A 23,051-nucleotide genomic window follows, 5' to 3' on the forward strand; every position below is an offset into this window, starting at 1 on the left:
TGCCAGTCCCTGCATATCTGTAGACAATACAGATATTGAAACTTACTTTCTAATGGAGAAACAGGTATCAAATAAGCCATAGACAATTACCTAGTAAATGACAGTTTTCATAGATATTATTAAACAGATGTGTATAGCATCATGACAGTACATGCAGAGAGAACCTGACCCAGGTGTGGGGCAGGAGAAGAAGTGTTCCTCAAGCCCTTCCTGAAAATGCTTATTCTTCATTCCTAAAATGTCATTCTCTCTAGACCCTATTTTTGTTTGCTCTTAAATACCACTCAATAATTAATTATATTATTGTAGTTATGCCCCATATTACATTAGCTCATCCAACACTATGTAATTTCCCCTGGTTTTGTAATGCTAGTTTCTTTTGAACATTTAACAGAGCAGGTCTCACCTGAGACAGGACCTCCCCCATGGGCAATGATGTGGAGGGTGCTCCTGGCATTGATGAGTGATGGCCAGTATCCTCATTCATTGTCCTTGGCACCCCACCAAGGTGGAACCATCACGCAGGAGAAAAACTTATTCTTCATCCCTCATATGACCCACTGAACCATATGACCCATCCCTCGTATGATTCATGAACATGAAAAACCTGCTTATAATTATCTCCTGTCTTGCATGTAAACACAAAGTCTTTTGCATGGTTTTATGTAAACAGAGTTTTTCAGGAATTCGACATGAGTGTAATCAAGTCAAAGCATTTACATATTGAAATATATATTATTTCATTAAGAGTTACTCTTCTCAAGAGTTTCAGTTTCATCCCATCGTCAGTGGACACCGGGCTTGTGGGGAATCTCCAGGTTTCTGATGAGGATTGCTACAATGAGTCTGCGGAAGCAAACCCCAGTGACTTCTTGAAGCAAATCACTGGACGGCCCGTTGTGGTAAAAGTAAATTCTGGAGTGGATTATCAAGGGGTCCTGGCTTCCCTGAACGGCTACATGAACACAGCCTTCGAGCAGATGGAAGAATACATAAATGAACAACTGCAGAGTAAGTATGGGGATGCGTTTATCCGAGGAAACAATGTGTTATACACAAGTACACAGAAGAGAAGGATGTGACGAGGTCAGGAGCACACTTCTCTTCATACTTGGATATTTTTTATGAGATCTTTTACTTTTTTAAATATAATTTGTCGTATTTCATGAAAGTTGGTGATTTTACACTGGCATGTGAGTAAGTAAATGTATACAATCGTGGATTTAATTGTAAAGATGACTTTCATATTTAAGTTTCAGTCATTTTCTGTTACCTCTCAGTGTGCAAAACATAAAAAAACATTTTTAAAAAAGGAGTTACTCTCCTCGAAATTCTACTTTCTGTTAAAGCCAGGGATTTTTTTTATTATGTGTGCAGGACTTATATCAACTGTGAATTTCATTTCAGGGTAATAAAGAAGACATACATACATGCTATTTGTTTTTAAAAGAGATCATTGGCCCTGGCTGGTATGGCTCAGTGGATTGAGCACCGGCCTGTGAACCAAAGTGTGACAGGTTCGATTCCCGTACAGGGCACATGCCTGGGTTGCCAGCCAGGTCCCAGGTTGGAGGGGAGTATCTGACAGGCAGCCACACATTGATGTTTATCTCCCTTCCTCTCTCTAAGAATAAATAAATAAAATCTTTAAAATAAATAAATAAAAGAGGTCATTGGTTTTCATGCGGGGAGAACCAGTGCCACAGTGACTGGTAGGGAACCGGAAGCTGGCCAGACCCGGGTTAAATGCCTACCCTGCCCCGCCCCCACCCCTGCTGCCTGCAATACTGCCGGTGTGTCCTCAGGAAAGTCCTTAAACTTTTATCACGTCAGCGTCTTTATATACCTAAGGGCACACCAACAGGACCTATCTCATGGAAGTACTGTTGTTTCTATGAGGATTTACTAAGATAATGTTCAGAAAATGTGTAGCACAGCACCAAGCACATCATAAAAATTCATTCAATGTTATTTTATTATTTTAACAATCTAAGTAGCAACTGATCGTGCTTTAGAGCTTAGTTTTCTAGTCCATTTAAAATATACTTGTGTCTATGTTCTGAATGTTAAAATCTCTATATTCTGATTAAGAGTCCATATGGTATGTGCACTTTTTTAAAAAAAGTTTTTAATGATTGTTGTTTTCGGTTTTAATCCTTCAGGAATAAAGCCATCTGGCTTCCACGCTGAATCCAGCTACGCCCTGCCTCCTCATACTGATTTACATTCCTGTTGCATCTCCCTGTAATCGGGGAGAATACATAAATGTGTTTGGTGACCAAAAAAATGGTAAAGAGAAGTCAAGATCTTATATTTGATGAAGAAATACTCTTGGCCCCATTTTCTCTAAAACCCCAGATCTTTATAAACCCCAGGCATTTATCAGAACCAAAGAGCTCATCGTCCAAATGAAAATCATTGTCAAATAAATCAGGCCGAAAAAAACAATTGATATGATTCCTGAATAAACTAGGAAGCTTTTACATAACTCTGCATAATTCATTCATTCAACAAATATTTGTTTGGCTCTTACTTTGAACAAGGAGGTGTGCTGGGATCCGGAGTGAATAATGAACTATAGACTTGTAAGTTAGTATTTGCTGATTTATTCTTCCAGCAAATGCACATTGGCGTGATAGGCTCTGGGCCAGGTGCTAGAAATATTGTACAAAGATGAATAAGATATGGTCTGTGCTTCAAAAGTCTGAATCCATATGAAATAAGCCAGCAGAACTTGAAATGTAAACAATCTTAATTTGTCTGGGGGAAAGTTTGTAAGAAAGGAAGTAAACTAATTATGGAGTAGCTCGCATGACCAAAATACTATAAAGTACTACACTGTCACATACACTAACATTCATTGTCATCTAATCTCTATCCCCAATTTATAAGACAAGTATTGTATTCACTTTTATTGTTCTTTATGAGGAAATCAACTTAGGGAGACTATGTAACTTATCCAAATTAGCAATAATACCAACAGCTAGTTTTTATTAGGACAGGTACTGTAGATTAGGTTACATTTCATCTTTATAAAAATACTAAAAGGTAGGGACTGTTATTGTTTATATTCTTCAACGTCACATGGAATCAGAGAGTGAGGGAACTTTGAGTAAATGTTGCAATTTCACACAACCAACTGTGGAGCCAGTATACGGCCCAGGCCCTCGGCTCCTCAAGCTTGTACCGCTGACCATGGCATGACAGTTATGTGTAGTCCTGCAGGTGAATAGGAGAGCCAACACGAGGACTCGGCCTGCCTGCCTGACTTCAGACTCCATGCTCGTTCTAGCAGGCTCTGCTTCCTCTAGCTCTGGTCCATGTCTGGACACCACAGAGGAGCTGTGCTGAACCTTTAGTGAAATGAGATCGACAGGGAACTGCAGATGGATGGAATTTAATGGAATAGTTCAAGGCAGATCCATGCTCCTACCAATTCATCCAAGGAAGTCAAGTAAAACACAAAACTCATCTTTTTAAAGCATCCAAGAGCTTCAGATGTAAGGGAAACTCAAGGACTAAAATTCTGGAGTGGGAGAGCCTCTTGGAGGTGAACTGAGGGGCTGAGCCTCTGGGGTCCTAAGGGCATTTACTAATTCTGGATGGAGCTGGAGACCAAGATTTGAAGTCTGGCCCAGGCGGAGGCTAGGCTGTGGGCAGAGAGAATGACAAGGGGTTGACGGTGGCTCCAGGGCTACAGTGACAAAAGTTGGAGACTTCAGGAGCCTCAGAGACACAGAGTTTGCCCTCCAAGACCTCACTGATGCTGAGGTTGCATGAGGCAAGAACTTCAGAATCTAAAATCTCTCATAAGCCAGGTTGACCTTTTCCATTGCTTTTCTCAATGCTAAGGAAACAAAAACGAGCCAAGCTCTGAATCAAAAAGCCCTGCAGGGTCACGTCCTAGGAAAAGGGATAATCAGAGGTAGCTGAGTCTTACTGCCTTAACCAGCTTGGACTCGGTATTTATTTCTTGCAGATCAAGAGGCTGGGGAGTCCAAGATCAAAGGTATTGGTTGATCTGGTTTCTGGCAACAACTCTCCTCCTGACCTACAGACGGCTGCCTTCTTGCACGTCCTTGCATAGTGGAGAGAACAATCTTTTTCTTTCTTTCCCTCTCTTCTTATAAGGCCACCATCCTATGAGAATAGAACCTCACCCTGTATGACCTTATTTAACCTTAGTCACCTCCTGAAGACCCTGTCTCCAAATTTAGTCACATTAGGGGGTTAAGGCTTCAGCATATACATGTGGGAGTGACTCAATTCAGTCCATAGCACTTATCAAAGTGCAGCCTGGCCTCAATATACCTAAGTGTGGCAGAGTAAAATAAATAGGATCCCCTAACAATGTTGCATAAGATCATAGCCTGTATTTGTATAAATTTAGACTCTGAGTATAAACTACTAATAAATAGTTGAATGTATTTTTCTCTTTGCTGAACCTATTACCGCAAGCCGATGTCTCTGAAAACATAAGCAATTAGAAATTAGCAATAACATTTTATAACAACTGACTCTACACAGCATTGTTTCGAACCCCAGGATGTTATGCAGAGAAGTTAGGCCTTGTTGCAGGGCTAGGTGTTCACTCAGTTTGAGGTTTCTGAGTCTGTCATTTGAGATATCAACTAATGATTTATTAAAAATGCTTATTCAGACTATGAGTCTCTTTCATCAGACAGCTCTTTGGAGTCTTAGTTCTCCATTTGTTCTTAGAAAACGTGTCAACGACTTATTATTGTAAGGGAAACCTTCAGTGTTATAGCTAACAGGGACTCCACTGGTTCTAAACTTGTGTTGAAGTCAAGGGCATTTCTCCCTAATTTGGAGTCAGCCAAGTTCAGACTCCAGACACAGGGAAAAAATGCAAGACAGGACTATCAGTCTTCTTTGTTCAAAACAGATGACTCTGTGAGTATTTGCCTAGTTAAAAATAACAGCATTCCTTCCCCCAAGTTATCAGCTGGACAGTCTCGCCTGCTCATGTTTTTTTAACCCAGTCAGGGGAATTAAGGTCAAAAGGCTATGTACTCAGAATTAAATTTTTTTTCACAATAGATTATAATGAAAAATTTGTCTACCTTTGAAATTTTTCTTCAGTGACCTTCCTGCTTCTTATTGTGAAAAATATAACAAATTTACCTTAAAATACCACTGCACTGCTTCTCTTTCACCAATTTCCATGTTGTTAACAGAGAAGCTAATTTGCTTCCAGCAAATTGTTGGTTTTCTTTATAAACATTCCTAGTCATTCCAACAACAACAATCTTGTTTGAATAATTCTATCTCTTGATGGCTATTTGCTATGCTACATATCACTTAAACAGTGTTGATAAGCTCCTTCAGTTGTTTCATTGATATAATTCCCCTCCCAAAATAGATATATCCTTTCATTTGATTCAGATAGAAACTTGTCACATTCTCTCTTACTTTTATTTTACTTTCTCATACCTATTTTTATATTCCAGCTCAAGAATTTCATGCAAGAGTAAATAAATATATTTTGTTTTAGGATAATGTAGTTTAGGATAACGAATACGTGTAATACCCCAGATTCTTCTATCTCCTCCCCATTAATCTATGCTCTGACCCATCCCCAACATCAAGAAAAGAGAAACCACCCAGAGCAAATAAAGATATATGAAATTGTAAAAATAAATGTCAAAGCTCTCTTTTAAAATGCAGGTATAATTTATTGCCATTGTAAAAGAGCTACAGTGAAAGACTCGTTGGCAGCATAATGTTTTGGCTATTAAAGTATCGTGAGCATTGAGGAGATATTTATATTCCAGCTGAGATTTCAGAAGCTTCAGGAAGCCTGCACATGGTGGTTTTTATTTTGATAATTCATTAGCTGCACTGATTTAATCAAATGTTGAGTCATTCAGCACTGCTTCTCAGATCTTCTGGAAAGGAATTATGTTGTTAGAAAAATCCATGTCCCCTATGGGGTTCCTACTGCTTCTCCTCTGAATGCCCAGGAGACGCACTACAAAAGGCAGCCCCAGATGATGTATGTCAGCATGGTTCCAGATCCCACAGATAAAGATCACACTGTTGGTACTCCGTGTAAATAATCAGTGTGGTTGATTGTGATCATGACAGTTTTGCACAGTTTGGGTCCTGCCTACCTGAGATCATCTTTCTCCCCCGGGCGCTTCACAATAACCCAAAGGGCAAGGGAAGGCTATAAACTTGGTCAAAGACACATGGAGCCACAGGGAGCTTTGAGGGTCACTGAAGGGCAAGTATGCTTTGTGCGCCATTTGCACCCCCTCCTCTGTGATCACTGGTGATGAACTGGGGCATACTTCCTCTAATGATTCCCCAATGGATGGTTTTTTTTTCCATCAAGTTCATGCCCTTGACCTCCAGATCAAGCAATGAAATTAGGATGTTCAATAGCAGCAAGGCTAGGAAAGTTTATGCTTCTCTAAATAGCTGCAATGTAGCATCCATTGTATAATTTCTGTGCTAATATTGCTAATATAAAATTTTTAATTTAACTAAATAAATTATTAATTAGGACATAGAAGTGAGATGACTCTCCATCCAGGCGAGAACACAAGTCAGCCTTCCCAGCTTCCAATGGACGTTAAGCTTGCCTTGTGCATTCTGATATTGAACAGTAATGCCTGACATTTGCCTGACACTCTAGGATTTTTGCCAGAGTTTAATTTGAACAGACTGCTCCACAGTTCCTGCCAAAAGGCAACAGAGAAGAGGGATATTTGAGTAAGTTAGTTTATCCATTCATCTCTCTACACTGTCTTCTTTGTCAAAATATATCTACAGAAAGCTATTTACTTGGGTTGTATATACTTAGCCCTTGAAAAACTATCTTCAGTGAATCTACATTTTATTTTTATGCACTTAACAATTATTAAATGTTGGTTTAAGGAATACTTACCTGAAAAACATTTCCATCAACCCAATATGGTGGAAAGAAGAATTAGAAAGTATTAGAAATCAGGAATAAGGGGACCTCAATTTTAAGGCTCAATGATGCCCTCATACTAGCTGAGTGATACCCGTAAAACTCAGTTTTCTCATATTAATAAGGAAAAAATACCACTCCCGATAAAATATTCTTTCTATTTGAGAATCATTATACTTCAATGTAAAGAAAAAGAGAAGTATACAACTTGTGTCTCTTTAGACTTGGCTAACAGAAAAGGGAAAACTAAATTTCATACTTAAAAATTGACATTTACCTAGATGTTTGTTATTGTTCCATATGGTCTTTTTTATTTTCTATTCTTATTTATTCGCCCATCATAGCTTTGAAGGCTGAGGAAATATTCAGCCAGTTTGAGGGGTTTTTTTGCCAGATTTTAATCAGTATCCTTTGTCTTTGCTCACAGTGACTCTTCACTGTGGTGAAGCTTACATTATATTCCACTGCACTCAGAAAAATTATCATAAATCTGGGTTGGATCCCTAGGGTTGCACCAAGGCACCATAAACTGAGGGGCCTAAAACAACAGAAATTTATTCTCTCATAATTCCTTCGGAAATGAATCCTTTCCCTAGTCTCTGGTGGCGGCCATCCATCCTTGGTACCCTCAGGCTTGCACAATGCATCACTCCAACCTCTGCTCCTGTGGTCGTATGGTGTTTTTCCTCTTCTTATCAGGCCACTAGTCATATCAGATTAAGGTCCACCTAAATAACCTCATTTTGGCCTGATTCCATCCATGAAGACCCTACTTCCAAATTAGGTCCCATTAGCAGGTACTGAGGGTTCACACTTCAGCAAATCTTTTAGTGGGGACAAAATTCTACCCATAGCAACTTCCTACTCAGAGAAGACAGAAGCGCTGCCTCCGTATGTACAATTACCTCTTGTGACTCCAATCCGACATACTTCCCCGTGGTATCAGAAGACAGGTCTGTCCTCCTTCAACAAGTGGAACGTTCCCCTGATGTCTGGGCTTCCTCTCCTCCCTGCTCCACCAACTGTCCCCTCTCTCCACCTCCATCCCAGACCCTCACTCCTCCCTTTGAAATTCTTTAACTTATTCTGCAAACATGTACTCATCTCAGCCTTCTCCACTAATCAAAACGATCTTTATTTTAACTCTATTTTCTATTGTGAATCTTCCTCTGCTACTACTAAGTTATTCCCCTTCCCCTTGGGATCCAAGTTTATGGAAAACTCATTGAATCCAAAATGTATAAAATCCACTGTCTCTGCATTCTTGACACATGTGTTTATTCCACAAGGAATCATTGCATGAAAAGGCACTGTCCTTGGCTCTGGGATCAGGGCAGTAAACCAGGTAGATGTAGCTCCCAATTTCAAGACAACGGACACCAAACAACACAGACAATTCTGACACTTCTTCACTGAGGGGAGCTCCAGGTCTGTGAAAGAGCATGCCAAAGAGACCAGACTAGACAGGGGAATTGGAGGTTTCCCTGAAGAAGTAGCACAACCTGATAAAGAATGAATTCAGAATAATTAACTACATGGGAAGTGGGTTGGGGTTCCAGGCCAAGGGATTAGTGAGTGGGATGACCATGAGGCAGAAAGAAATGTGCTATTGCCAAGAAAGTGGAAGAGAACTGTTGTGACCTTACTATAGAGAACCAGGGGAAAGGACAGTTCAGACACTGCTGCAGGAGTCCAACGGAGAGACCATAGCTGCATTAGTGATGACAGTGGGAATACTGAAGGGATATTAAGGAGAAAGGACAGCCGACTTTACCTGGTTGATGGATTGGCTGTCTGGGGTGAAGAATAAGCACACATCTCCCTGGCTGGTGTGGCTCAGTGGATTGAGCACCAGCCTGTGAATCAAAGGGTCTCTGGTTCCCCTGTCAGGGCACGTGCCTGGGTTGTGGGCCAGGTCCCTAGTGGGGCGGGGGGGAACATGAGAGGCAACCACACATTAATGTTTCTCTCCCTCTCTTTCTTCCTCCCTTCCCCTCTCTCTAAAAATAAACAAAATATTTTTTAAAAGAAAAGAATAAGCACATGTCCAGCCTGACCCCAGGTTTCTGGCTAGAGAGCTAGGTAAGTAGATGCTGGTGTCATCACTGAGCAAGGGGACACTGACTCAGGTGTGGCGTCAGCTTTGGGAAAATGATGCGTTCCGGTTAGACTATGTTGGCTCAGAGGTAGCTATGAAATTTCCAAATGGAAACAGTTAGCAGGCAATCCTCAGCTGTAGTACAACTGCTTAGTGCCGCCAATCACAAGCCAATCGCTGAATGTACGGTCCATGTCAGCATTCATCCCATTAGTCAGCACATCCTTGAAGCAAGAGTCTTGGTCTTTGGTTTCTGCTTAGAGCACTGCCCTCCTCTGATTCTCCTCTTTGTCTGGTTTGTCTCCCTCTCTCCAATCTTAAAATGTTTGGGACTTTCTCTCTTTTTCTTCCTTTTCTGTTTTTTCCTTATCTCTTCTTATTTACATTCTCTATTTTTAAGTTACTTCATCCTTCCTAAATTTCTAACACAATCTTAAATAACGTCAGAAAGAGTTTCAAACAAGATCTTCAGTAACTAAGACCTCGATCTATACCCCCAACCCCAACATCCTTCAAGATCGTCAGGTGAAATATCTCTACCTCGAATTTCCACAGATAGCTCAAGATCAATAAATCTAACCCAAACTATTGGCCATTCTTCTCTCACCAGATCACTTCTTCTCCCTAATAGTCTTCTTCATTTAACAGCATCACAAGATGAATGAGAGCGTGAGGAGTCACCAGCCGCCCCCACGTCAGCAAAGCTCCAACCATCTCTAAGTTCTTAAAAGCCTCCCCTCTCCCTCACCGGACCACCATCTCTCACGCGAACTATGGCCATCACTGTCTCACTTAAGGGCCAGCAAACACGTTCTGTAAAGGGCCTGATAGCAAAATCTTTAGGCTTTGCAAGCTCTATATAGGTCTGTTCAACTCCACTGTCATAATGCAAGAGCAGCAATGGGCAATATGTAAGTGAACAGACATGGCTGTGATCCAGTGAGACTTTACTTATGGACGCTAGAAGAGTGTTATAAAATACTCTTCTCCCCCCAGCCCCTTAAAAATATAAAAGCCATTCTTAGCCCTCAGGCCATACCAAAACAGGTGCCAGGCAAGATTGGGCCTGCGGGTCATAGTTTGCAAACCGCTAGTCTGTCTGGTCTCTATCCCTCTACAGGGCAACCAGAGATGACTCTCTAAACACGTCTGAACATATGTAAGTCTCCTTAAAAATCTCTGATGTCTCCTTTGCCAACACACTCACTAGATTGAAATGCAAGGCTCTTCCACCAGGTGGCCCCAAACATAAGTTTCTAAACACATTTCTTACCACTATTCTCCACCCACAAAACACTCCAGGCTATTCCCTGCAGCTCCGGTGCTCTGAAGCCACTATGCCCTTATATTAGCTCCAAGTTGACCTAAGCCAATCTGGCACAGTCAACTCTTGCGTGCTTTATGGTAGAGAACAATTGCTCTTGAAAACACTTACAATGAAAGTCTCAGGTCAAATTCTTCCACAAGAGACATTTATTAGTAAGCCATCATAAAACAGTGAAACAAAGTATGTAACCAGAACATCTGTGGAGTCTGAACTCTTTGTTTGAGCACCTTATCTTGTTTGAAAGTTCCCCTGAGGCAAATGAGACAATGGTGGTGGCGAGATTCAGCTAACTATACACTCAGATTCTGGCAACCTGGAATCAGGGAATAAGCCATTGGACCCAGAACTGACTGGGGATCAAATCTGGGGTCCTGTTCTTAAGAGCGAAAAAGACCTTGCTAAGTTTCTATACCCCATTCATTCAAGGTACAAGCATCTCCAGAATATATTTGCCAATCCACATATCTTGAATACCACTGGTTTAACCACTGAGGTCTGTTTCTAATATCCTTTATGCTAATTAAGTAGCCACTAATTTTACCAACGAGTCACATAACATTTATTATGATCTATGTGATATATATGCTTTATGATAGCTCACCCTCTCACTCTCTATATATGTAAAGTGGTGGATCAAGGAAGACAGAGAGAGAGAACCTGTAGTGATGATCGGGGATGAAAGTAGCTGAAGTCCCTGCAGTAGCCACATTAAGAGTATAGCCTTCTCATTAAACAAATTAAATCCAAAGGGTGTACATAATCCAAATTAAATCAATCGATGATCCCCTTTTAAAGTATAGTTTTAACCAATAAATATTTTACTGCCTACGTACATAATACCACATGACATTTCTGCTACCTGACATATTGAGCAGGATCCAAATTCGGTCAACAGATGACCCCTCTTAAAGTACAGTTACTAATAAATATTATGCTGTCTTTGTACATAACACCATGTGATATTTCTGCTACCTGAAATAGTCTTTCTTCTTGGCCTAAAGAAAGTCTATCCTTAGTAGAAAGATTGCCTACTTTTGTAAAGAATCCCCACCAGTTGTGATGATGACAGTTTAACCATTTTGAGGCCCAGGGAGGCTAAGTGGCCATGTCAGGTCAGGTGCAGCGCCAGAATCCATACCCAGGAGGATCATGCAGAATCCTGTGAGTGAAATTGTGGGGACACTGGGCAAAAAAAGACGTAATAAGTTCCATTGGACCCTACCTTTACATTTGTGCAGTCTTTGGTGTGACTGTAAGCTTGAAGATAATTGAACCAGGATAAAATCTAGAGAATTATGAGAAACGTGCCTGACACACTTGGCTGAGAGCTGTGATTTTGCTGCATAGGGTTGAAATGAAACTAGCAGTATATTATGTCTTTTTTATTAAATACGTACCAACTCGATAAAGTCCTTTCTGCGCAATAATCAAGATGCCTAGGTGTCTTTTCGCCTAAAATAAATGCACTGATGACCTATGTCGGTAGCCTGGCATATAATGCTCAATAAATGTGGAATAAATGGGTTACATGGCTTACCATTTATTTCACAGTCTAACTCAATGCCAGACTACTAGACATAGGTTCTAGCTAACGCACTTATAGAAACAATTTCTTTGAAATATTTCTTATCATTTGGCTAGGGTAATATGAAGATCCTCTTCCAGAATTCACTTAGTCAACTGTTTTGAACCCTTATAGGTACTGAGAAATGATGCAGTTTTCCCACACAAGGCATCTTTCAGAGCAGATAACTCATGCATATGATCATTTAAATTTCTTAGGCTCCTCAGGTATCTCATCTACACCTGATGTAACACAGACAGTGTGGAAAACTCACAATTGTCTATTTATTCATCTGGAAGAGATGAGCTAGGGCATAAAATGCCAGAGTTTTTAGCCATAGCAGCAGAGCAGAATCCAACTTCCCCCTTGGCAAAAGGATCAGGCATCTGTATTTAAAGTAACTCTCCACAGCCTCAGACAAGTCCCAGGACACAGGAACTCAGCAAAAGCCTTCAGAGTTCCTCACACAGTGACCTAATTAAGGGTGTAGGATTATCCTCATAAAAGGGTCACCATGGAGGAATTTGCTCAGTACAACATACAAGGCATGGTTGTAGAACTTCATGACCACTCTGATAACGGTGAGGATTTCTTGGTTGGCCTTCTCTTCCATGGATGACACAAGGTTGAATTAGGAAACAATTTATAACTCAAAGTGCTCTCACATTTTGTGTCTTAACAATGCCATAACTCTGTAGGGAAAGCAGCAGTGATAAGAAATGGGTTTATATGCTCATCATAATATGCCATCTTTGAGTCAGAAACCAATAATGATTTGAGATGAAGAATAATGCCCTTCTACCAGAAGCTCAACACCATTGAGGGTCTTTATAGATTGTGTGATAAAATGGCATCTCTTGGAGGAGGAGAAAAAAATGTTAGAAACTAAATAACCCTAGATTATTTGGAAGCTTCTCTGTTTTGAGAAAGAGTACCATGGGTTTTACCTATTCTTTCCTGAGTAGGGTGAAGTCTTTTTTACATGTGCCTAAGGAGCATGTTTCCTTTCATCACTTTATAGAAATGAAAATTTTCTGTGAGTTCATCTTCTGCTGATACCCATCCATGCTCCTATCACAAACACAATTAGAAATAATTCTTGGAATTCTATCATCAACATTCTAATTTTTAAGAAGAAAGTAAAAAGCTCCTGTTGAACAGCTCATTAGCTCTGGTGGAAAGAAGGAAGGAAGGAAGGAAGGAAGGAAGGAAGGAAGGAAGGAAGGAAGGAAGGAAGGAAGGAAGGAAGGGAGGGAGGGAGGGAGGGAGAGAGGAAGGGAGGAAGGAAGGAAGGAGGAAGGAAGGAAGGAAGGAAGGAAGGAAGGACCCCAACAGCAATGCAGCCTCCTGGATAACCTCTGTGCTAGTCAAGGTTTCCCAGCTGTGCTTACTTAGATGCCAGATCCTTCGCTAGCAATGTGGATGAGCCACAGTTGATAAGCTGTAAAGGTTAAGTTTTGCAAAGGCCTCCACCTCAGGGGGTGTGGTGGGGGTGGGGTTGCTAGGAGTCAGAATTTATTGAGAGCATTCTCTAAGCAGGGTACTTCTTAACATGGTCTTAGCTTATGTGACTTTGGTGCTAGCATAATTGATATACATCCTAGGCTTGTGAAACTGGATGGGAAACATATGCCCATAAGTTTGGGATCTTAATCTTGTCTTGTGCATAATAGTGAACTTTTCTGTACTTCATTTTCTTCATCTATAAAAGTGGAAGTAATAATAGCACTATCCTTCCTATAAAATGTTTAGACCAGTTCCTGGTACATAGTAAATGCTTAATAAGTGGTGACTATTATTGTATTTTTTCTTACTTTCAAGTGAAGTGAATAAATAGTTTACCAAAGACAATCTTACTGGGTCCCTCAAGTTTTCAAGAGAAGCAACTTCTTTTAAGCTTCTCACTCTTATGAAATCTACTGACAACTCTATGTCATTTAAGAAATTCTCCAAATGAGGATACACTAGAAGACAATGCAGTTTTACAAAATAAAACAGACTATAAACTCACAACGGCAAAATCTGTACCCGGTATTTGTCTGAAGTTAAACAAGTAAGTGTTGGCTCGATAACCAACTGAGTAAAAACAAGGGCTGAGCCCCACCTCAAAGTCCCCCACCCAGTGATTCTGGAAACACCCAAAGGTGTACCTTGTGGGCACCCACAATGCAGTTTGTCAGCTGCGGGTATCACTTAGCATAACAATAATAACAATAGCTACTGTTCATTACTTGTTATTGAGTGCTTCCTCTGTGCTGATCATTTTAATGGCCATTTCACCTGTAAGTGTTTAACCCAAACAATTACCTGGGCAGTGAGTTGTCCTCAATTTAGAGACGAGGGAATAAAACCTTAGAGAAGAAACACCCGTTTTCCCTGGGGAGAATATTTGAATCTGAACAACTGACATAAAATCCTTCCTCATGCTTTTTCCTTCAGCTCTGCCCTCCCACCCAGCTCAGATCCCCAACCCACGTGTCCAAGTTCACAATTTGCAAAGCCACGTGAACGTGCCTCAGTAGTACCCCAGCCCTTCCTGAAAATGTCACCACCCTGCCACAGGTGTTTGTCAGATATGCCCCAACAAAGCAGCAGGTTCTTAGGGCGGGGTCCTCCCACACCAGGATGACAGCTCTCTGGACCCAAAGAGGTAAGAGGCCCCTCCGATGCAGATTTAAAACCAAATGGCCTTGAGTAACTATCCCACAATTCTTGTACATGTCAATCAGAACAAGGGTATTTAAAGGGGGTGGGGCTGAGGGACACTTCCTTCCCATTTTGGCAAGATAAATGGTCTCTGCCTATCTCTCCCACTAATTAAAACTTAAAACTCTGGATGAAGTACAAAGTGAAACTGCCTAAAGACTTTGAAAAAGAAACCAAAGCAGGAAGATTGGGAATACTTAAGACTTGAAAAACTCGGTGACTAGTGGTGAACTTCTTGATTTTTTTTCTTGTCATTTTTCTCCCAACTTTGACCAGAGAAGAGGCTGAATCAGAAACTATATTATAGGGGGTGCAAATGACAAAACAAACTCTAAAGGAAGCCTAACTCTCTAGTCAAGTGGAGAGAACTAGAACCAAGCAGAATAATCCCATTTAATAAACATCTGTACATGAACCAAAATACTTACTTTGTGCTACATTTAGAATCTTATTAATAAAAACAAATGCTCTGTCCCTGGTGATGCACCTGATGAGTTTATTCTTGCTTACTTCAAATAGCCTCGGGGTGCACAGAGTAGGGAAGCACCTAGAGATCGGGCTGTATCTAGCATTCCATGTTCTCATCAGGGTCGGTGGCTCACAAAGGCCACGTTGTGTTCCACCTTCAGAGAATCAGTGTGAGATATTTTGTTACCTTTGGCTTAGTGGAAAAATGAGCCTGAATGACCAAAACAATATATGATAAAATTTTTAATTATTCATGGATAGTCACTAAAATAGAAGGAAAAGGTGGGGAGTCTAATTCATTGCTTCAGGGTGATAGACACTAATTAAATACTTATTGAATTATATGAATTTGATTGTATTTTTACCTCTGGCTGCCTGAGTCCATTTTCAGCCCCACCGGTTACTAGTTTTATTATTCTTGGGCATTTTTGTGACTTCTTGAAGTCTTAATTCCACATTCATAAGATCTCATTTTGAAGAGTAATTGAGATCACCCGTGAAAAGCTCTTAGCACAGTCCTCAATATATTTTAAGTGCTTTTGAAGGTCATCTTTTATTTTATTATTATTATTATTATTATTATTATTATTATTATTCCATTTCTAGGAAGATGTTGCTAGTTAGACAATAACTGCTATTCTAAAACCACAGTTAAAATGTCTCTATTTAGAATGGAGGGGGATGAAAGATCCTACATTTTAGAAGTATTTTTTAATGTTGGTTTTGTAATTTCTTTTGCTTAAACCCAGTGTTCAGGATGATCTAATTTTAGAAGCGAACTTAACATTTATTTTCATCACAATTAGAATGATTTGTTCTGCCCTTTCTGTAGGCAGAAAGTTAAATCCAAATGAGATTTTGAAGTGGAAAATAACTCGCACAAGTGAGTCCTGTTAAGAATTATGCCAAATGCTACTCTGGTGGTTTTTAATGTGCTCATTTCAGCATCATTTTATCTTAATACTGGCTGACACCAGAAAGACTCAAGCTTATCAAGATTCTTAAATCTTTTTACTCGTGGACTTTCCCCTGTTACCCTTTTTAGTTCCTGATTATGACTGGGTTTATGAATTTATTTGCCTGCCTATTTGCATCCAAGACCAATTCTCTTCTGAAACAGAAAATGGTTAGGTAGCTTTCTGATTAGTATCAAACATCAGTTTTCTCACCTGTAAAGTAGACATTAAAAAGAGCTTAATGTTAATACTTTTTAATATTAGCAATCATGACTTTTTAAATGTTTTTTAACAAGCTCCATCATGATATCTATGCTTTTTCTCAAAGACCACAATGGATTCTGACTTCTTATTTGCACTCTGAGGTTTCTGAAGTCATCCAACTAGGCAGCTGTCCACTAAACCTACACTTACGGGCTTGGCCAAAACTATTCCTTCAAGGTCCAGGATAAAGTCTTCTTCTTTGTTTAATGTATATCCACTACAGAAGCTATAACAAATGATAACAAAGTTTTCAAAATAATTTTCTCTTTTAAAAATTCACCCGAAGTCACAGAATATATTTTAGAAGTTGCTCCTTTCTTTTTTCTATTTTTTAAAACAAGATAGAATAATGTAGACTCTTTACTGGGGAAAAAAGTGAGAAAATCAAAGTCAGTTAAAGGAGAAATGAAAAGTTCTTGGCCCTAGATTAAGGGCATCTGTAAGGAGAAAAAGGACCATAACCCAGAAGGGTTCCCAGGATAATGACTTTCTTTGTGCTCGGTGATTTGAAAACAATGTAGCTGTTGTTTAGAAGTTACGTAGGACTTTAAATTTTGTTCTGAAAGTGTATAGCAAACAAAAATCACCAAATGACACTTCCACATTTAAATGCAATAGATTTGAATCCATAAAATATTTTTCAGACTCTATAATATGGAGAAAATATTTGCTTTAATAATACACTTGCCCATTTATAGTGTATGAGAGGGCAAAACTTTTTTTAAGATGTGGGGTCCTTCAGTTAAAACCACTTAGGACCATGGATACAGACTAATAGATTCTGAGGGGAGATCTTTGCTACTATATGGTAACACCTGAAACAGTCATCATCACATGAGGAAAAACAGTGGAACCACCCAGCGAAGTCCGACTCCACCATGTTTCCCAACATGCTTCCTGCAGGCAGCTCCTACGTTATTCTGCCTCTACAGGGAAGTCCAGTTGTTCTGCAAAGTTAAACAAACCAATTATGTCCTTGCCAGTAGCAGTGGTTAAGACATTAGACCTTAATATATATCCTGGCTTGGTTATATACTAGACGTATGGCGTTAGCTAAGTCACCTCTCAGCACATTTCACATATTCATTCGTTTGTTCATTCATTCAGTTTTTGAGCACCTATGATGTGCCAGGTTCTGTGCTGGTCATTAAGGATATAATCAAAGGTGTGTGAAAATGAACATAGTTTTTGACTTAGATGCCACTGGTTGGCGACAGGACTCATTGCTAACCCTCTTCACCACTCCTGTTCCACCACTAGCTGCTCAACACGACTTCAGGTCCTTGAACCACTTTTCTCATGTGTAAAGTGGCCAGGTTGGTCTGTATTTATTCTCTGATCCCTTCCAGCTCTGTGATTATATCTGCCAATATTTTGGGTGTTATTACGTAAGCTTCTTCCTTGTGTGAGCAGTAAATGAAACTGAGCTAGAGAGAGAAAATAGAACAGGAAGGCAAGCAGAAGCCTATTGAAGTTATGGGAAGAGGAAGCCATTGTTTTTATAGCATCTCCATGGCAGAACTATAGGTTTCCCTGACCTCAAATACCTCCCCTACCAAAGCATTTGTTAATGGAGGGAATACAGAACCTATGAAATCGAAGCATGTTCTTCCCAACTCCCCACAGTTGTATATTCATCAAATTGGGTTAAAGCAAACACCAGGTCAGAAAGACATCACAAAAGAATGGGATGTTCTCTGTCCTGCAGAAGGAAGAATGGCAGGTTCATATAACTTGCCTCAGTAATGGATTGCACATAATACTTACAGCGTATTTGTGGTGAAGAAAATTTGCTACTGAAGGTGCAGACTTTGCTATTTGACTGTGGTCACTTTGCATTGCTTTGGTTATCCTATTGTATTCTCTAAGCCTACGTCACACCTGGGTAATAGACCATTTCTTTCTTGAAGGGTGTGGGAACCCCCAATGTCATGCAGAGAAGAAGGCAGACCCTGAAGAGGACTTAGGGCCCCAGGGAGTAGAACATAAGCAGACAGGAAGGAGGATTCAAGCTTGCTCTTCTGTCTTTCTTTTCTTAACCGATGCTGAGTTGAATAAATGTAGCTAATAATAGCCCTTTCAGTAGAAGGAAAGTGAGTCTTTGATATGGGATTTAGGAAGGGGTTGTGCATGGAGAATTGGAGCTAGCTATTAAACCCCATTTCTTGCCCATATTATCTGGTTTCATATTGTTCTATTTTTTAGTTTCCTTTTATTATTCCCCATGATTGAGGTAAAAAAAAATAGAGCCATGCATAAATGGTTGATCAATTTTCAACAAAGGTATCAGTGTAACTCGGTGGGAAAGAAACATTTTTTTATAATAAACTGGAACAATCAAATATATATGCAAAGAAAGTATTAAATCTGGACCCATGCTTCATTCTATGTTTAAAAATTAATTTAAGGTGGATTATAGACCTAAATATAAAGCTTAGTCATGGCATGTCTAAAAAAAAAAGGAGAATATTTTTATGACCTATTCTAAGATTACTTAGGGCATCAAAAGCACTAACAATAAAAGGGAAAAAAGCCCTGGCTGGTGTGGCTCAGTGGATTGAGCATGGGCCTGGGAACCAAAAGGTCGCAGTTCGATTCCCAGTCAGGGCACATGCCTGGGTTGCAGGCCAGTTCCCAGGAGGGGCCAGTTCCCAGCAGGGGATGCATGAGAAGCAACCATACATTGATATTTCTCTCCCTTCCTTCCCTTCCCTCCTAAAGATAAATAAATAAAATTTTTTAAAAAGGGAAAAAACATAACTTAGATTTTATAAAAATTTAAAGTTTCTGTCCATCCAAAGACACTATGAAGCAAGGGAATAGGCAAGACACAATGTGGGAAGCAGTATTTATAACAAACATAGTGGCTAAGGCTTGTATCAAGAATTATGAAGAACTCCTACAAATCAATAAGAAAAAATAAAACAAAAATACAACCAACTGAAAAAAAAGTATTTAAATAGATACTTCAAAAGACATACCAATGTCCAACAAACACATAAAAAGTTACTCAATGTTATTAGTCATCAAGGAAATACAAATTAAAACTACAGTTTCATAGCAACAAAGTGGCTGATGTCAGAAAAACTGGCAATGACCTAATATTAACAGAGATGTGAAGCAAACATTTTGGAAAATTTCTTGACAGTTCTTATAACCCGTGACTTTCAACAGGCATGCCCTGGCACACCGCTGTGCCACAAAAATGTTTAAAACATGAAACACCTGACTATTTAGTCAGGGGTGCTGACCTTCTGTCTTTCAGAATGTCAAGTGTAAAAAATGACGACAACACAACAATAGCCATCAGAGTGAATGAATCAAAATTACACCTACTTTTTTATTAGATCAGCAAAAAATATATTTTTGGGTGTGCCGCAAAATTTTAGTAATTAGTTTATGTGTGCCATGAAATGGAAAAGGTTGAAAATCACTGCTTGTAACTATACATAAACCTACCCAATAACCAGGTAATTTCACTCCTGGGTATTTACCCAAGGGAAATTAAAACTATGTTCACACACACAAAAAAATACTTTCAATAGAAAGTTCATAGCAGCCTTGTTCTCAGTAGTCAAAAATCTGAAATAATTCAAATGTCCATCAAAGGGAGTGGAATACTATTCAGCAATAAAAAGGAACAAACTACTGATAAAACAGCATCTCACAAAGATAATATTGAGTGAATGAAGCCGGACACAAAGATACATGTTGTGTGACTTCAGTTATAAGACACCCAAGACCCAGGGTAACAGGCATGTCTGTGGTGATAAAATCAGAAAGTCATTGCCTGGAGCAGAAAGGATTAACTAGAAAAGATGAGAAATTAATTCTGTGGCGATAGGAAAACTCTAGATCTCAATTTGGGTAGAGTTTACATGGGTGTACAAAATTTTGGAATTCATCAAACTATATACTTACTATCTGTGTATTCTATTATATGTAAATTATCTTAACAAAAATTAAAATACATACATTGAAACTATATGGGTAGTTGGGATACTTTTACCACTTAACTCTTCTAACCCATCTGTGCAATAATAAGCAAACATTCAGTTCTGGGCTTCCTAGAAACTAAGATAAAAAAAAATTGTCCATATTTTACCTGAGCGAAAAGGTCTTTGACATATAAAGACTTCTTAACACATAAATAAGGATACATACATCAGATTCTCTAGCCATCACCTTGAAGTTAGCTCGAGTCCATCATCTATACTACTCATCTTTAGATTCATTGATTGCAATAGCCCTATAACTGTGCGCTCCACCTCAGATCCTATGTCCCTCAAATCAGTTCCTCAACTTTAATTAAAGAGATTTAAAAAGAGTAAATATGGCAAAATACAGCAATGACTCCCTATTAATTACAAATAGGACACGAATTCTGCTGTGGTGCAGCATTCAGGATACTACATAACCTCACCCCTGAATACCTCTCTAGCCCCATCTGCTACCACTCCTTGTTTTGTACCTTAAAGTCATGTGAAACCCAAGAGTTAAAATACCCTCACACACAGTGTGTCATTTAAAACCCCATGCCTCACTCATAGTCACACTCTTCCCTATGCCCAGACTGCCTTCCCAGCCTAGCTTATTCTGAATAATTCAGTCACCCTTTCCGGGCTTAGCTCAGGTGTCATCCCTGAAACATCATAACCCCGCAGTACCCAGTGTTGACCTGTAGCTTAGCACTAAAGTATTCTTATTTCATCAACAATTACTCATTGAGCCAATGCTATGCACTATGTGGTGTTTTAGATCCTAGAATACATCCATCAACTAAACTGTTTTAACTTCATACAATTAAATGTGCACATTTGAGTGTCCAGCTAACCCATAAACTGCATGAAGTTCAGCCATGGTCTTCTCACATTTGTCCCTGTAACACCAAGCGCTGTGCCTGGCACATAATAACAGCATTGAATTCTTGTGCATTGAATTGAAACAAACAGTGGAACAGGACATGAGATGGGCACAGGTTGGTTAGAAGGAAGGAAGGTGAGAAAGACTGATCCGGAACTGCCTGCAGGGCGCACGCCCCAGAGGAGGACTCTCAGCCATCAGGAAGAGCGGTGCAGCTCTGGGAGCCACAGCAGATGAAGTGCAGAAACGCGACTTCACTGACGGCGTGATTTTGCCCAGAGCTACCCCTCCATGAAACAGCCAGGAATAATTTCAAGACCACATAAGTGCTGAGTTTGCAGTGGTGGCAGATTCCTGCTGACATCCCACCCGAGGATGTTTGATTGCCCCACTATATTCCAAACCAGATGTCTGTGGATGGCAATCTACTTTCTCTCACCTCGGGGTGGCCAGAGGGGAAGTTGGATTAGAGGTAGGTGGGCAAGAGGGTGAGGGTTTTAAAAATTATATTCCATGACTGACTGCCTAAGATTATGTATGAGGTGTGACTATAAAGTAATGAGAGCCATTTTCATGTGTAACTTGTCTTATGTTTTAATCACACCTCATATATGGAATGTGTGTCATTTCATACAATGTTTGAAAATTGCCACAACCTAAGGTACTTGGCAGGAAATGTTAAATTGTTCTTGAGTGCTCTTTTGTAAGGTAACCATACTCTGGCTTCTCTTCAGAGCATGTATGTAATTCCAAGACTATGAAGAGACTGTTCTTAGGAGACTGTAATTCCAGACATGTTACCTAAGAAGAGAGAAACATTCTATTTATAAGGTTGTGATCATCTAAACACTCCAACACCTTTTGACAATTGTTATAAACTACCTGGCAGGAATGATAAAAATAGAAGTTTCATAAGTATAAAATGGACATACATTCAGAATTAAAGAAAGATGTCAATTAAAATTATGAGAGTGAGAATAGTAAAGGATTTCTATACTCGATAATTACCATAATTCTTATAAGCATTTGCCATTATTATCCAAAAATCTTCTCGTGGAATTTAGGTGGAGATAGGACAGACATTAAACAGGATGGGCTCTGCCCTGACTGATGTGGCTCATTTGGTTGGGAGTCATTCTGGCTTTCTGCAAAGTGAAAGGTTGCTGGTTCAATTCCTGTTGGAACACATGCCTGGGTTGCAGGTTGGGTACCCATCAGGGTATGTGTGCGAGGCAATAAATTGATGTTTCTCTCTCTTTCTTTCTCCTTCCTTTCCCCAATCTCTAAAAATAAATAAAAATATTTTTAAATGGGCTTTTACAAAAGCATTCTTTCTGTTTCTAAAAGAATGCTTATAGCTAGAAACTAAGCAAGAGAATAAACATGTAAAAAACCTAAAATTTGAAGTAAAAGATGTCAAAGGCAAAAAACAAAATAGCAAAATGAAAAACAGGCAGCAGTGAAGTGCATAATCATCGGGTTCCGTCTTTGGCCACATGGAATTAAATCCCTATCAACGTGAGATCTTGAGGAACAAATATGGTCGACCCGGCCTGAGAAGTAAAAAACGTCAGCGGAAACCAGAGTCGCACCTGGCAAACTATGAAAAAGGAAATTCAAAGAGCCGTTTTATCTGGAGAATGTAATTTTCAAAACGACTCATAGCAGGAGTTCTCAGATGTTATTGTTCATAGCAATCATCTGGAGTGTAAATTCCTTATTAAGGGTGGGGCAAGAATCTGCATTTTATTCTTATGCAGGTGGTCTTCTGACCACACTTTAAAAATAGCATATAGAAAGTAGGAATTCTTATATAATTGTGGGTTTTCATGACAACTTTACTACAAATCAAGTAGTGATAAGAG

The 23,051-nt window shown here is 39.6% G+C and overlaps 1 pseudogene; it reads left to right on the forward strand.

Moving 5' to 3' along the window:
- Window positions 1–840: 840 nt before the first annotated feature.
- Window positions 841–1,082, forward strand: LOC119061734 (U6 snRNA-associated Sm-like protein LSm6; annotated as a pseudogene).
- Window positions 1,083–23,051: the final 21,969 nt, after the last annotated feature.

The sequence above is a fragment of the Artibeus jamaicensis genome, unplaced genomic scaffold, assembly GCF_021234435.1.
Source record: "Artibeus jamaicensis isolate MK-2021 breed Jamaican fruit bat unplaced genomic scaffold, CSHL_Jam_final scaffold_537, whole genome shotgun sequence".
Classification (NCBI taxonomy): domain Eukaryota; kingdom Metazoa; phylum Chordata; class Mammalia; order Chiroptera; family Phyllostomidae; genus Artibeus; species Artibeus jamaicensis.